The sequence below is a fragment of the Photinus pyralis genome, unplaced genomic scaffold (assembly GCF_008802855.1).
Source record: "Photinus pyralis isolate 1611_PpyrPB1 unplaced genomic scaffold, Ppyr1.3 Ppyr1.4_LG4, whole genome shotgun sequence".
NCBI classification, from domain to species: domain Eukaryota; kingdom Metazoa; phylum Arthropoda; class Insecta; order Coleoptera; family Lampyridae; genus Photinus; species Photinus pyralis.
Genome location: NW_022170511.1, coordinates 15,035,047 through 15,052,768, shown reverse-complemented (window position 1 = coordinate 15,052,768; position 17,722 = coordinate 15,035,047).

The following is a 17,722-nucleotide window of genomic DNA, read 5'->3' as shown; positions in this document are numbered from 1 at the left end:
AGTAGGTACTTCGTTGGGTACTTCCATGATTGAACTTCAAAATGTCAGTCTTACTACGCTGCCAACCTAAAACTTAACGGCATAAAAAGTGTTCCCAACATAAAACATGTTAGTTCTAATGTTCCCTATAGTTTCTGATAATGATTTTTTTAATTAAATTAAAGCACCGAAATAGAAAAAATAGTATGAAAAACGCGTGTTACAATGCTTTATTGTAATACTCCTATCTTGATAGTCGTATTACAATAGGTCGCATTGTAACACTTGTCTTTCAATATACTGTTTTCATTGTTGGCGGTTTCGCGCACGTTGCCAAGAGCAACCTTACTTATTAATTAACCGTTTAAAAATCTAGTACTTCGGGTTTCGAAAATCGTCAGAAAATGACAGGTTTTTTTTGACAGTTGTAGAAAAAAGTATTTTTTTTAGTTTTCCGCGCTACAGGCTACTACAGAGCATCATAAAAAGCAAAACTATCGATTAAACAGCATTTTATTTCATTTTTGTTGCCGATTTTATTTTGCTTCTGAGCAATCTACAATGCGTTTAGTTTTCGTCCCAAGACAAGTTCCAAAACTACTTTTTTTTATTAACAATTACAATTTAATAAGCAAAAGTGTCATTCTACAATTGGCAAATCATAAAGTATAGGATGAGTCAACGATTGCGCGGAGTAACTTAATGTCTTGAAGATAAGAGTTTTCGATAGCTTTTGTATTATGATTTACAAATATTTTAAATTATACAGGGTGCGTTCACAAAGTAGGACGTTGAAAAGGTACATTTTTTAAATGGAACCCCCTTTATTTGAATGCATTTTTTTTATTTCTAGGTGTAATTGTACGTCTTTTAGCGCACTGTTGTAATTTATTTATAAAAAGGTAGCTTTTAATCTCACTTTGGCTGGCTGGCAGGCAGTAAATGCGAGCCCGTAGAAGAATGCTTGTAAAAAGACGAGGAGTGTACATGTACCTATCGGGGCCGTGCAATTAACAACTTTAGGGACGGGGCTACAAGATGTGGGGTCGGAGACATCTGGGCGCCATCCCCGAGCGTGTTATACTAACCTGGAGATTTTTTCTTCTACAGTTTTTTCATAGGGGCGAAATACACCACCTTTTGCACCGCGCGCTTCGAAGGGTAGTCGACTTTGGGCGCCCAAAAGTTTCTTAGAGCTTGAATCGCGGTCTCTCTTTCTCGTGTCGCCAATAGAAGCTCGAGCTATGAGAAGTACCCAAAAATTGAGTACTATTTTGTGCCGAGTTTTTAGCGAAATCCACCAAAATGCGAATTGCGAGTGAACGGGACGTCGGAACTTTGTACCGACAAAGCCCCCGATAAGTTCTTATTGATGGTGGAGTTAAAACTTTAATCAAGAATTACGGGTGAATGGGATGTCAGAAGTGGACACCGACAAAGGGAATATGGTTGCTCCCGACAAGATCTTACTGATGGTATTATCACCAAAAGTTGAAGGTTTTTATAGGAACTAAATGATGACAGAAAAATATGTACAAGGTATTTGATTTTTACTTTACCCAGGATAAAAGATATATAATAGAGCTTGGAATCAATATTCAAGTTTTATTATTATTATTATTTTATTATTTTTAAAACTACAAGTTCTGTGTATATCAGACTATTCAGGTGTTGTCCCTTTTTGTAACTCAAAAAACGCATTTGAAATTTGTGAAAAATCTTTGAAAATGAGTAAGAGTTTACTTAACAAATTGCAGGAAAAATATGGAAGCGGTCTTTTGAGATTTGAATTTGTTTATGCGACTACAATAAACAATTTAAATACATTTTGCTGTTACAAATAAATAAATAAATAAGTTTCTTTATTCCCATTAATACAAAAAAGTTTATAAATAACATAAACAAAAAATTACCTAATTGGAGAAGTGGTATAATATCATTGTGGTTAGGGGAAAATGCCCAGCATAAATGAGTATGGCAATATAAATTCAACATAAAGTTTGGTTTAAAGCTCGGTTTAAAGTTACAGTAGAACGGAGAACCGCATAAGTATAAACGCTCGCATTTAAATCCATTGGATGCAGTAATCCGTTCAAAACGGTCCAGTCCGGTCCGGTTAAAATGCATAGTGTATTCAGGCACTAAGACAGAATAATTCAAGAATGTCGAAATATTGCAAAACCTACATTTGAAAAGGTTCGACAAGAGTTTTAGAATAGATTATACTCTCTTACCAATAACGGAAACCATTTTGAACATTTATTGAAATAAAAGCCAACTTTAGAAAATGTATCATATTAGTTTATTTTTTGATTTGCACGACAATTACTAACCTAAATGTAATGCTATTTGGTATGGTTGGAAAGCTTTCCAACGATGTATCACACATGGGGGGTCACTATTTGAGATTTAAAAGTTGGGGTGGCTGGGGCGCAGGGGGTTGAAGGGGGTGCGTCGCCAACAATGTCATCGTGATTCCCCCTCCGAATTACCGAAACGATTTTTTTAAATATCTCGTTTATTTACTAAGACATGGGGGGTGATAAGTTTTCAAATTGCCACCCTCTATATCACAATATATCAGACAATATATGTTACATATGTTAACACGTACTATATACAGGGTGATTCCTATAGTACCTGCCACCGTTTGGGAGCGTGTAGGTGGTGCGTAGGGGAGTATTTTGATATAGGACACTTGGGGTCGGAAATCTAAAATAAGGGTGCCAGAGCCAAATTTACCTTCTGGAATTTCGCGCCTGTAGGTAGGCAACCCAACCGGCCGGCGGTGCACACGGAGCGATCTCAGGCGGCGATGTGTGGCTGACACTTGATCAGAATTTTGTTTAAACCCACGAAATCCCGTCTGCAACGACGCGAAATAGGAGGAGGTCGGTGTAAACAAACAAACTTTTCGAAATGGGTGCTTAAATGACCCAAGTATCGATGTGCATCACGAATCTGTGTGTAAAGTTAAGCCTCCGTCAGCTTACCTGCAATTGCCCTGTCTCGCACAGTCGGAAGTGAACTTCTTGAAAGACCTGTCTGCAGGGTAACTGACGGTTTGGATACCGCTCAGCGTACGCTCGTCGTGCAGCTCGTGCGTTACCATTTGCCAATCCGTACATGAAGTGCATGTCCGCGTATTCCGTGTTAGTAAAACGTGCCATAGTGTTTATTCACTTGATACGCGTCGTTGCAGACGGGATTTCGTGGGTTTAAACAAAATTCTGATCAAGTGTCAGCCACACATCGCCGCCTGAGATCGCTCCGTGTGCACCGCCGGCCGGTTGGGTTGCCTACCTACAGGCGCGAAATTCCAGAAGGTAAATTTGGCTCTGGCACCCTTATTTTAGATTTCCGACCCCAAGTGTCCTATATCAAAATACTCCCCTACGCACCACCTACACGCTCCCAAACGGTGGCAGGTACTATAGGAATCACCCTGTATATAATAAAATATTGTATTTGATCTTACTTTTTTAATAAAAAAATAAAAAAATTCTATAACGCTCGAGTCCTATTGATAGGTAACACACAAAGGTAAAAGGATGGAACATAACAAAAGCATGGCCGATTCTATTCACCACAATAACAGAAGCATAGGATCAGCGAAAAAAAAATTTGATCCACCAGTCAACGTAAAAAATGTGGGGCATCGAAAATGAATATCCCATCAGCCATAGATTTGACAGACGAAACAAAAACCTATCTAAATAAACGTGTTTATGTAGGACTGCTTGATAATGCGGTGATTACAGTCGCAATTAGAGGCCATAATTTGCAATATTATGGCTTAGTCCATAATGATAAAGTAAAACAGCCGCCTGTCAATGTGACAGTTGTACTTAGATGTCAATCCAAGGTAATGCTTGACATCTGTTGTCAATGATATATACATAGATTTTATCGTTTATTGAATTCCATGAAATTTTCATTTTTAAGGGTTGTTGCAGTCGCACATAAAGCTTTGTGCACATAAATATTTATGTACTTGATATATAAATAACAATTTTGCAACTTTTGATTTTTATTACAATTACTAATTACAGTTGGTGGTTCGTTTTGAAATGAAAGTCGTGTAGTTTTAGGGGCTAGGAATCAAATTTAACTTTTTATTCAGGCAGACATTACGATCTCATAAAGTATGCTCAAGCTTTCGCTGCTTAAACGAGGGATAAAATGGGCACAGCAAAGTTTTGATAAACAATTGTTGCCATCCGTTTTTAAATTGACAGCAGTGCAGAAAAATAACGCATATAGCTACTTATTAGATTTTCTACAGCGGTTGAAATATTTAGGGTGGTTCATATTCATCTATTAACACATTTTATCACGCTACACGTTACCAATAAGCAAAGAAGCATAAATATGAGAATACCTTTAATATTCACATCAGCGCCGGTACTTGCTACCAATTCAATGGGAAAAGAGAAAGGAATACGTATACAAGATGTGCACAGGTTACCATTCTATTACCGTAAAGTGAGCAAAGTAGGTACCGCATGAATCTTCGCAATATCTTACCTACACCATGATTTTTTCATCCGACTACCCTTAGGTAACTTGAAAGTAGAAATTAAGATCAATTTCCTGTATTTCTAATTGGATACACACAAGGAAGTGAATTACTCTTTGTATACACTTTATTGCTAAATCGTAATTACTCACGCGTTCATGCAGTTTCCTTTAACATGACCAGAAGAATTACTACACAAATTATTAAGGAATTCGTGGATTTAAATTAAAACTTAAAATTGTACTTCCGCCGTTAGTAACTAGAAACAAAAATTGCTCGGCAAGTGTTTTGTGCATATTGAAAAAGCTGTTCGACAGTCAATCTGCTCGAGGTACCGTTAGAGCTAGCTGTATTTCCAACAATTATTACAATATACCTTTCAACGTACAAGTTCTACGTTATTATTTCGATTTTCTTTCGCGCGGGATTAGAAATACGGGCCCTAATAATAATTAATAACAATTGATCGTTTAAAATAAGGAAATGACGGATTGCAACATTCCCAATAGACAATCGCGACACAGCCATGCATTGTAACTATGACTTATTTATTAAATTAATGACCTACTGGGGAAGTTTCCCTTGAGTTTCCAGAAACGCGACCTACTGCTTATATTGATTGTATAGGATTACAGATGGAACGTGGATATGAAAACGGAATTAATTATGTTTCTGCAAGTTGAAAACGAATGGCACCGAAAATTTTCCCGATTCTTATTTTTTAGACCCCATGTATACCCCGAGTTCAACCGACTAAATAAAGATTTTGATTTGTTTACCGAATCCTGTCAGGTTCAGTTCAATAAATTTAGGACAATTCAGCGGATTCGTTAAATTGTTCATCTAAATTCAAGAACTGAAAGGCCCTTACGACATTAATTTGTAGTCACTAATGAATGACCCACCGATTGTAATTTGTAATAAATAATGAAAGATCCTTGTATCCCCATTTTAAAATTATATTCTACAACCCCTATCACACAAACACACACGTGATACATAATTTTAAAAACCATAAAACATGATTATACACAAAATCCAATTTGGATGGTGAAAAATAGGTTCAGAATAAAAGTTTAGGTACATTCAGTTATTCTATACATTAGCTTTTCAATATTGCCAGGTGGAGTCTCTACACTACCCTTTGCAATTGTCCCCATCAAAGAAACAAACAATCAAGTCGGGTGACCGTGGTGGCCACTCTATGGAACGCCCTCTGTCAATTACCTTGCCTATAACAGTCAGATCATAATGCGGCGGAGCCCCATCTTGCTGAAAGTGTAAAGTCCAAATATTGTATGATAAGAGGGTCTATCGTTTCTTCCAAAAAATTCTCATACACATAATTCCCCTGTTAAATTTCCTTCTACGAATAGGGGCACAATACTTTGATTCACACAAAAAACTGCTTGAACATTGATTTATGTTAAAATTGAGTGCAATCTTCCTGAAAGAAGTGTGGATTTTCATTATCTTATTTACAGTTGTATTTTTTGGTTAAGCACTTCATTCAAAATTCACGGCTGTATTTATCACACACTGATTCCGATATTCTTATGGGAATGCGTGTCATATTGAATGCTCGAGCTCTACGTGTCAAATTTACTTATTTTATATTTGGCTCGGTTTTTTAAAATCAATTGACAACCGGACCAGCCAAATTTGTGGGTATTATTTTTGTAAAAAGAATTTTATGGAGAAATGAGTATAAGTAGTACATACATAGTGGCTTGGGGTAAATGCTAAAACTAAAGTGAACCTTCCATTAAGCCTCCACCTAGATATCTGCATGAATGATTTTGCCATTTTTGCATTTTTTATAATTACAGATGCCATTTTGAAAGGAAAACGCTATACATAATACATTGTGTTCGAGATATGGAGGGCCACTATGGGCATTCCAGAAACGGTAAGAGACACAAATTTGATTAAATGGGAGAAAAGTTAAACTATTTTTTCTGGCGCCAATACTTGACCTAGAGCAAAACCAATGACACTTTTAATGCTCTTTAAGGTAGCGCTGTTAATTTTTTAATCCGTCGTTTCGCATTGGCGGACCCATCATCAACTTCATTTGGTTGAAATTCCTATTGCTGAAGGGTTTCAGTTGATGAAATGAAACATCCACCACGTGAAGCGTTGCTTCATTAGAAAACATAATTAATAGATAAAATTATTAATTATTACACAGTTAATTATTGTCAAAAAGTATAACACCACAATATCACCAAGAAAAAAGAATGCTTTGGAAAACAAATGAAGGTATTTGAACTGACAGTAAGGTTGTTTTTTCCCCATATTACTTTATATATACTCGTACTTTGCATTATATTTTCTAACGAACAAAAATTTGATATGGTGGTGTTGTGGAGCGTATGTATTTGCAGAAGTATGTTGAAAAAAAACTCCCAAATAAAATAACTTTTAGCAAATTATGTGGTAAACCTTAAAGCAGATGGTACCTTAAAAAACCCTCTAGTTTCTACACGCAAGACCAATAAAGAACACACGGTACAACATGTTTTGTTGGCTGTCACTGAGGATCCCGGTATATCAGTCCGACAGATTGGACACGACGTTGGTATACCGAAGCGAACAACACATTGTATTTTCAAAAACAAAGGATACATCCATACAAATAATAATTTGTCAAATTGTTAGAAAATGCCACGAGGATATGAATTTTCTTTATCAACTAATATGCTCTGTTGAGAGTATGGGTACCTACGAAATACGTAATTGCATTTTCAATAGACGAAATGTCCACGATTGGTCAAAAACCAATCCACGTTGTGTTTGAAGAACGTCAAGACATCAACTGTTTTGGTTTTAAGATGCGGGTTGGTATTTTCAGTACAAGGATGGTAGGACTATTTAAGTATGAGCCTCAATCAGAGAACTATTTCCATTTACTGCACAACGATTTAGAGGATGCCCTTGATAACACGCCCTTAGTGATAGTTCGCAACTATTGGATACAGCAGGATGGTGCACCTGCACATAATTCTAGACCCGTTCTGGAATATCTATCAATGCGATTTCCAGAAAAAGTGATTAGCCCGCATTCGGAAACCATTTGCTAGCTATTCCACAAATGTCGACTATGATGTTAGAATTAGAATCAACGGTGAGAAGGTGCTATCTTTGTTTAGAAAATAATGGAAATCTTTTCGAACATTTATGCTCCAAATTTAGTTGTTTTATTCAATTCGTTCTGTGTTGTATTTTAATTCTTAGATCTTTTTTTGTTTTTTTTCTATTAAATTGTTGTATGAATTCACTCATTGGATTGCTATTAACTACCATACACTGGTAATTGTCCTAGGTAATTATTTATTTAAAACAAAATCTTTGTACAGGCCCGTAATAGAAATTTTCTTAATTAAGCTCAAAAAAGGCCAAACTAACTAAACTATACATCATTGAATTAAGGATAAAAAGGGCTCTAAAAATATGATATCGGAATATAAGGGGCGTATTTAAAAAAATGAACTTGATAATGGTTGAGCAAAGACGAAAGGTTGAATTAAAAAATTAACAACGCCATCAAATACTAAAGCCAGAAAAAAATAGTTCGTAAATTCGATTTTTTTTAAATATTTCAGAGTAAAGGTCCATTTTTTTTAATTTTTCGTAAATAACTCGAAAACGGTGGCCCATAGCAAAACATTTTCTTATACTTACATAAGAAGCCGACAGCCTACAGACAATACTCTACACAAAAGATTCTATATACACAGTTACAAGTTAATCATACGAGGGATCGTTTTTAAATTCCCGGACTGGGCTGTTTTGAATTTTGATGCAATTTTTCATTATGCTGTTGTTTAATCACATATGCCTTGGTAACTTGAACTCGTCCTTGAAAGAATATGTTGGTTGTATACGGGGATGATTGCCCTTCTAAGTCAACTATTTGAGAGTGACCACTGGATCTAGGGCGCCCTGTTAACGTGACCACTTCAGACTTTGTCGAAAAATCCAAGTGTTTGGTACTGGAGGATGCAAGACTAAAGAATCGACAATTAGCAGTTTCACTAGGAACCTTGGGATGGCAAAGGTCAGTGCAAAATGGGTTCCGCGACTTGTTATTGATGGAGATGAAACCAGAGTTCATCATTATGATGATGATGAATCGAAATAAGAATCGATGCAGCGGCATGTTAAAAGGCTCCGGCCCTTCCAAGAAGTTTAAAGTCAACCCTTCTGCACAAAAAATAATGGCAACCATTTTCATGGAACTCTCGGGGAATTTTGCTTATCGATTATATGAATAAGGGTAACGGGATAGTATTATGCAAACCTGATGCATCGCCTTAGAAATGGTACTAAAGCGAGTACTAAAGTAAAGAGACGCGAAAAATTGACGACAATGCAGCAGTGCACAAGTTCAGACTTGCAAAAGCTGCTGTAGCTGATGGCTGTGGCTTCGAAGAACTTGAACATCCGTCTTACAGTTCAGATCTACCACCGAGTGACTATTTTTTGTTCCCGAATCTTAACAAAACACTAAAGGGGGACAAAATTTGGGACTTGAAGGACATTTTGGTTGTTATTGAAACGGTGTTATACCTGTATTCAAAAGTAGAGGAAACTACTATATTGAAAAATAAAATAAATAAAATACGATTGTTACAAAAATTACTATACGTTTGGATAACTTTTATTAAATTAATAAAAAAATTGTTAACTATAATAAAAATAAACAAGCATATATGTATTGCTGTATTTTATTTCGTCCCGATTTTAGGTGATGGAAACGCCTGTTTTCCCGCTTTCTTATACCGAGCACCCAATTTAAGTCAAGAGCCCTATGGTAACCCTACATCCGTCATAGCTGTAATTGAAATTCTCGAATCGAAAAATAAACTAAAAATCCAGGTGTATTTTTAACTAATATTATACAGACTTCGACATATCAAAAATGTACTCCTTCACAAAATAAATTACCTTTTGTAATGTAAGCGGATTTGTGTAAAAAGGTTCGTACCCAATATGTAACACTGTTAAAAAAATTCATACAGGGTGTTCAAAAAAATGCGAAAATGGAATATACAAAAATATAGAAAACAGAAATCCCCCTTTTCTTTGCTATATTTAAAATAAACTATTTTTGTAAAAAGAGGGACAAACGATACCTAATTTGTCAACCATTTGTTTAACAGCGCCATCAGGAAACAAATGCTATTGAGTCACAGGACACAAATAAAGTTGACGTTTAACCATGGTGAAAAGAAGGCTATATAATAACAAAAGACGTGTAGGAAACACTTCTCGTATATTATTATGTCAAATATTCCATATGCCGCTAACAAGTAGATTGTCTTACTAAAACTTAACTGAAACTGAAACTACACGTACGCTCTTTATCTTTCTACAAGCGTTCTTCTACGGGCCCTCATTTGCTGTCATCCAGCCAGCCAGCAGGCTAAAATGAGATTAAGAGCTACATTTTTACAAATAAATTTGACATGAATTTCTGATCACCGTGTATACATTTTTTTAAACAATTCCCACATATTAAGTCTTATTTGTGCAAATTATCAAAGATTAGTTGTTTTGTTTGTCTTATAAAAGGAAATTGATCTTATGAAGGAATAAATATGGTAAAATTTAATTTAACTTAAACTTTCAAAAGAAACTATGTAAAAAACAAGCATTTTTTCGGATTTTTTCCAAATAACCCTAGAATCCAATATGTATCGGTTGAAAGCCCGCAAGAATCTCAAAATTTGCGTTACTTCTACAATTTTTTGGGAAAACCTTTCTAAAAATCTCACGCTTTTTTCGTTGTCGTGGCAAGTTATGCAGCTGAATAATTTTTTCAAATTGTCAATAACTAAGTTTGGTTTCCTTATTTTCATGTGTCTGAAGATGAGGAGGGACACTAGGGGTATTCTTGAAACAATGAGAAACAAATTTGGTTACATGGAAGAAAAGTTACCTATGCCATCAAAGGTCTAAGAAGATAGAGATTTAGAAACCCTACAGAATTTTTTTGGTTTTTGAGTTTGAAATACGGATTTTTCAAACTATTTCATTCTGGCATTAATATTTGACCTAGAGCAAAACAAATAACACTTCTCCACATCAACTTAATGCTCTTTGAGGTGCCGGACGTTTCGCCTTTGCGGAACTATCATTATCTTAATTTTTTTAAATACGACCTTGGTATTCCGAAAGCCCTTTTCATTCTGAATTCTGAATTTAGCCCTTTTTTTGGAGGCTTAATTAAGAAAACTCCTATTACAGACCTGTACAAAGATTTTTTGATATAAATAATTAGCTAGGACCACTAACGCAATCCAATGAGTGAATTGATACATCAATGTAATAGAAGAACAAGTAAATAAACAGAAGATACCAAAATTAAAATACAACAAGAAACTAATTTGAATAAAACAACCAAATAAATCTTCCCACCGTCGATTCTAACACCCTACTAATGCTAGCAAATGCTTCCAGATCTAACCTCCTGCGTTCTTCTTCCGTTGCAAAATTTTGCTGATAAACACGATACGATACATACGAAGACCTCGAGCGGGATTATATCGGGTGGTGAACGCGCCTGGTGAGGGTGTTTCCGAATTCGTGCTAATCACTTTTTCTGAAAATCTCATTGAAATTGAAATTATGTGCAGGTGCACCATGCTGCTGTATCCAACAGTTGCGAACTACCACTAGGGGCATATTTCCAAGAGCATCCTCGAAATCGAAAGTAGCGCTCTGATAATAAAGTATGGTGGTAAATAAAGGCCAATCATTGTTACGAAAATACAACCCACATATTAAAACCAAAACAGTGATGATGCCTTGACGTTATGTTTAAACGTAAACTGAAACTACATGGTTTTTAAAAGTGTCATATGCTTTGAGGTTTGCCACTAATTTCATAAAAGTTCTTTATTTGACTGTCTCCTTTCAGAATACTTCTGCAAATACATACGCTCCGCAACAGAACAATTTAATCACCATGTCAAACTTTTCTTCATTATAAAACATAATTAATCTCGTAATTAATAGACAAAATACTAACACTAATAAAATACAATAAATGAAACAGCAATCAACGTGTTCAAACACGCCACTACCACATTCATTTGTTTTCCAAAGCATACATTTTCCTTGGTGATATTGGGGTGTTATCCTTTTGGACAATAATTAACTGAATAATATTAATAATTCAGGACCGTATTTAAAAAGAAATGAAGTTGATGATGGTTCCGAAAAGATGAAGCCCGGATTAAAAAATTAACAACTCCATGCTTTAAAAAGTATTAAAAGTTGCTGTGTAGAAGTCTTTATTGGTTTTGCTCTATAGGTCAAACATTAATTCCAGAACAAAATAGTTCGTAAAATCAAAAAATCCTATTTTTAACAAATTTTCAGAAATTACTTAGACCGTCGATTGTGCTATTTTTTTGCCATTAAACCAAATTTGTATCTGTTACCCTTTGTAAAATGTCTACAATGGCTTTCTCTGTCTTGAACATGGTCACAGTATATCTTTCTGACTGTGACAATGGTGTTAGTTTGCTGTAGCTGCGTCTGAAAAATACTACATTGCATGTTAAACCAGGGCTTGGCCTCGTACCTTTTGTAACTTGACACAATTTTGGACATGCAAACTGCGAAAGGAGAAATGACAATGGTGTAGCAAACCTAATCCAGTAAAAAATTTAGATCTGTACCTACAGTATCACGTAGGCAACACACAAAAGAAAGTCGATAAATTATATATGGACTTGGGAGTACATGAGAGGGGCTTACCGATTAGGTAATTAATATGAGAGAGAAGGAAACTTTTACCATCAAAGTGCACGGTACGCAAACTGCACCCCTCCAAACCCATTAATTTTCTATAGTTGCGAAAAATCCTACAGAACATCAACAAACGTCAGGACTAAAATCAACGCATACAAACAGCTAAGTACATTACAAAATAGCTGCACAAAAGTATCTGCTTCTTGTCATGCTGGAATAATAAAAGTTTTAATGGGTTTATACTTGTAATAAAGATAAAGAAAAGTTACATTAACATCTAGTTGATAGGACATTACATTTAACATTTATTTATTTGCAAGTGAAATAGAAATGAACCACGTTTGGTGGTGTAAGTAGGTAGATTTAATCTAAACAAGTTACACGGTTTGCAACCACCTGGTACTCATCCATGTATTTAGGAATTGGGTGGAAATTAAGGCCAGAAGACAGTGACCACGTTTGCACCTCGAGCGATAGACATCTAAATCATTATTCACGGTATTTTCCAAATTCACTTACTTTACATCGCTGGATCAGTCAAGATCATAATATAATCAGTGGTGCTTTGTTTCCGAGTGCAGTAGGTAAGTGAAATTTAAAAGAGAAGAAACAAATATTACCTCACAATACTCGTATATCAACGGTGCCAAGTCTAAATATAAAACAAAGGTAAAACCGACAGAATTATAATTATCAAAATATTACGTGAATATTGACGGATTGAATCTTGATCAATGGATAAATATGAAACGTAGATTCGACGTAGATTTTGAATTTCGACTTTCTGCGTTAAATGAGCGACTTGAATGTGTTAGTTTAAGTGCAGTAAGTCGCATATATCAAAAATTTAATCTGTTAATGCTATCCGAAAGTACTTACATTGACGCTTATTATTTCGTACAGGTTTAAATGCTGGAAAATATACCACGAAATTAAAGCGTCACTCTTCATACAAAGAAGAATACCAGGATGAATTATCTCCCGTATGCGCCACGCACGCACTTTTTTATGACGTTAGCGAGCTTAGTGAAGATTCTAATCAACAGGGCTGATTTGCGGCCATCACCGCACGTTGTCATGTTAAATTGTTAACGTACCCTGCAAAATTCGCTCCCTAACACTTCGACCGAGAAGATGCCCCTAAAGATTCGTCAGAAAATTCGCGTAGGGATACGAAGAATTCTCCCCCATCGGAATGCTCTCGTCAGGAATCGGATTCAAGCGAGTTCGACCCCAACGGATTGATCTTAAGAAACGCGTCTTTGAAGTGACCGCTATGCATACGTTGTCTCAAATAGTTGTGTTCTCATAATTCTCATATTGAGACACACAGTAAGAAGCAATCAGGAGAGCTGGTAGTAATTTTTGGGTAGGTGAAAACTTGTCCAATACTTCTCAACAATATTGAGTGTAGAGGAAATGCTTTTTTGCTGACATTCTCCACCGAAAATTCGCATACCCCGGGAAAATTTCCTCCTTTTTAGTCTGTTCTTCAACGATCATACGACATAGAAGAATGAGGCTAAAAGCCTAGACCCACGACAACTTCTGTTCCTCTTTACTCCAGTCATTTTAGGAAATATATAAAAAACCAGGTGTCAAATTCTTGACAGAATAGCTTCCTAGCTGAAACCAAAAATTGCCCACATATGTACGCACTTACAGACGGGAAAAATTTATTCTTTAAAAGTTGCTTAAAATGATCTAAAACGTCAACATTTGATGAAATTTCGCATTGTACCTAGCTCATGCTATGAAAAGAAAACCGTCAATTCGTGTAATTGTATGCAACCAATATTACACGATTTCAGGATACGTCAACACTATTTTTGCGCATGCATTTTGTTAGCTTTTATTAAAAGGACCTACCATCTAAATTTCGTTAAAATTGTTCCATAAATAAGAAAGTTGCATTTCTGCGCATGCGCAACACGATTTTTGCGCATGCATTTTGTTTGCTTTTATTAGAGGGACCTACCATCCAATTTTCGTTAAAATTGCTCCATAAATAAGAAAGTTGGATGTTGCACATGCGCAACACTATTTTTTGCGCATGCATTTTGTTTTCTTTTATTAGGAGGACCTACCATCCAAATTTCGTTTTAATTGTTCCATAAATAAGAAAATTGCATTTCTGCGCATGCGCAACACGATTTTTGCGCATGAATTTTGTTTGCTTTTATTAAAGGGACTTACCATAGAAATTTCGTTTAAATTGCTTCAGAAACAAGATCGTTGCGTTTTGCACATATGCAACACAATTTTTTGACTTTGACAATTTTTTTCTCCGTTTTTTGATAATATAACCCGGCCCAATTTTTTGTAGGTTGTACACAGGAAAATAAGGTCTTCCAAATAATAGAATAAAAATTTTAGGTTGCTATTTGAAAAAAAAAGTTCGATGCCGTTACGGCGCTCCAAAATTTTTTTTCAAAAATCCGGCCCGTTATTTTTCTGTTCGGTATGCCTAAAACATATATACAAAATTTCAACAAAATCCGTCGAGCCGTTTTCTCAGAAAATTGCCAACAAACGTACGTACATACAGACGGAAAAAAATTTTATTCTTTAAAAGTTGCTTAAAATAGTCTAAAACGTCGACATTTGATGAAATTTTGAAATGTTCAAAAAACGGCCATCGCAATAGCACATGCTAGGAAGCTAAAAATTCACGTTTACGGTCGAACTTTTGCTCTAGCAAAAACGAAATTATAGAAAATTTTATGAGCTTTCGATTTTTATAAGAAAATTTTTTCATACGACCCACCATTTTCGATATACCTACAGGGTGAGTTTTTTTTCATTTTCAGCATTGGGATCTCGGAACCCATAAGACATACAACGTGCTGAACATACTAATTTCCTTCTATATTTTACAATTTTTGAGTTATAATACAAACTTTAATTTTTTTAAATGGTAGTCATAGATGGCTTTGACATTTTTAAAAAGGACAAATTTTTCTCTGTATAACGAAATAAGGCTTGCTAAACGTACTTTAATAAATAAACGCGCTGCAGGAATTTTCGTATTATTCAGAGGTAAATAAAGAGAGTTTGTCACGGAAAACAATATCTAGTGAGATAGATAATAGTGTAACTGTGGCACATTTGACATATTTAAAAGCCATTTCCGAAAATTCATTATGAAAGTGAAATTAATAATCATATTCAATACACTATTAAAAGTAGATCGTATCATGCCATGGAAAACAATAAATAAACAAAATACTGCTGTTCATTCTTGAAGACCTCAAATAAAACTTGGATGTAATGTTTGGCGCGGAATTATTGGATCGCGAATTCTTGGACGTTTCATTTACGACGAAAATTGGACATCTTCATTTTGTACCAAATCAATTTCAAAATATGTAGGATGGGTTGTGATGCCGTGGTAAATTCCTTTCGCAATTTAAATGGTAGGATAATACGGAAAGCTGTAAATTCTATCGTGAAAAGATGCTGCTTGTGTGTAAATATTAAATAATATTAAATTTATTTGTGTCCCTAAAGTTTTAAGTTAAATATTATAATTGACTGAGTAATTAAGGGGACAAAAATGTTACCCATGGCAAACTCTGTTTTTACTACTCTCAATAATACAAACAGTTCTGTATCATGTTTATTTGTTAGTTACAACGAACCTTATATCATTGTAAATAGAAAAAAATGCACTTTTTAAAAATGCCACAGCCAACTATGATTACCATGTTAAAAAATGTAAGTTTGCGTTATAACTCGTAAATTATAAAAGAAGAATAAATATTTTTGTTCTTTGCATATTTCTGTATTTCTAATACTAACGATTCTACAACAGTTAGGTAAATTAAAAATCACTAATTCTGTTTTTCGCTCATATCTAGTAAACTGTGGATTTTTTTCAAAAAACAAAAGCATATCTTGAATAAGCTCTTAAAACTACAACTCTCTCCTGATTTAACCGAATCTCTATGTCTTACGGTTTCCGAGATCCTAATGCTTAAAATGAAAAAAAAACTCACCCTGATGTATATCCGAAAAAGCGCAAAACTGTACCTTCAACCCCCTCCCGTAACCCTGGAGGCACCGAAATCGCTCGGGACTTTATTACACAATCATCAGGGGACCTTCAACCACACATTACCGAAAAAATTGGAACTACACGAATTATTTTTTTCTACTTGCCGTTTTTTGGCATATAATGACTGGAGTATTTCTAATCTAGGATCGAATATATGAGTAATTTTCATATTCGTACCCTACGCGTTGAAACAGTTTCAATTTAATGTGGGGTGCGAAGTTGCACTTCTTCCATGTCCATGCGTTCGCTCCTCTGTTCGACAGTGCGCTAACCACTCCTAAATTACTCGTATTTCGTCAATTTTACGTTCGATAGTTTGATACCATAGCATAGACCACTACGCTTGATACTAACCGGTAAGAAAACATAAGTGATAAATTTTATTCCTTTTCTATTACCAAGAGATCTCACAACTCACAAGCGTTATTTATGCCGCAATTTCGGTGGGAAAAAATTGTGTCTGCTTATAGCTTTTCGTAGATGTTTTGTTTATTTATCGGAATTAGGAAAATGCGGCTTAGCGGGTCAGACGGTTATACATTTGTTCGTTGATGGACCAAGAGATTAGGTTGCGACATCACTTTGGAGGATTTTTTGGTCAATGAATAAATAGGGAAATTACGTGAGAACATTCACAAGCAAATTTACCAACTTGAATGAATCTCAGAAAGGGTTGTCCAAAAATTTTGTTTAACTACGCCACTGGATTCTACGTAAAAATATCTAAAATAAACAGTGTTTACCTTTTTTCTATTTTACACGAGTATGTGATAACATCCCAAAAAGTCAAACTTTTCGTTTTCACCCTCCTCTTAGTTTGATTCGCCTTGTGGCTCGGCTTGTGGTATTAAAAAGTTTCACAAAAAAGTGGCACAGTGTCGCGAAAACCGCAAGTCTTATCATTAAAAATAGTTGAGATACGACTGCACTTTGTTTGCACGCGGCCGGTTTCAAAATTACTATACAAATTGGGGGGAGGGGGGATTTAACAACTGTCCCCAATTTGCGAAAAAGATATTTTTCCGAATGCGCCTGTTTGCGCTCCAAATATTTTTGTATGCGCTCCTCTATTGTCCCTCCATTAGTCAAATTTGAGCGTAGAGACACGCCGCTAGATGAAGAAATTTGCACTTTCGCCGCTAGATGAAGAAATTTGCACTTTCAGCAAGATGGTGCTCCGCTACATTATATTCTGTCCGCTAGACTACGGCCTAATCGATGGTATCCGAGAAATGCGAGTGGCAGGCGGGTTGCAATAGTGTCCACCACGGTCTCTCGACTTGACGCCCTGTTTGATTTCTTGTGTGGGGACGGTTAGTGTATAGACCCCACCTGACAATAATTCAGAGCTAGTAAGAAAATTTTTTGGGCTATGAAAAATGATGTGTCGCCCGATTGAGGAG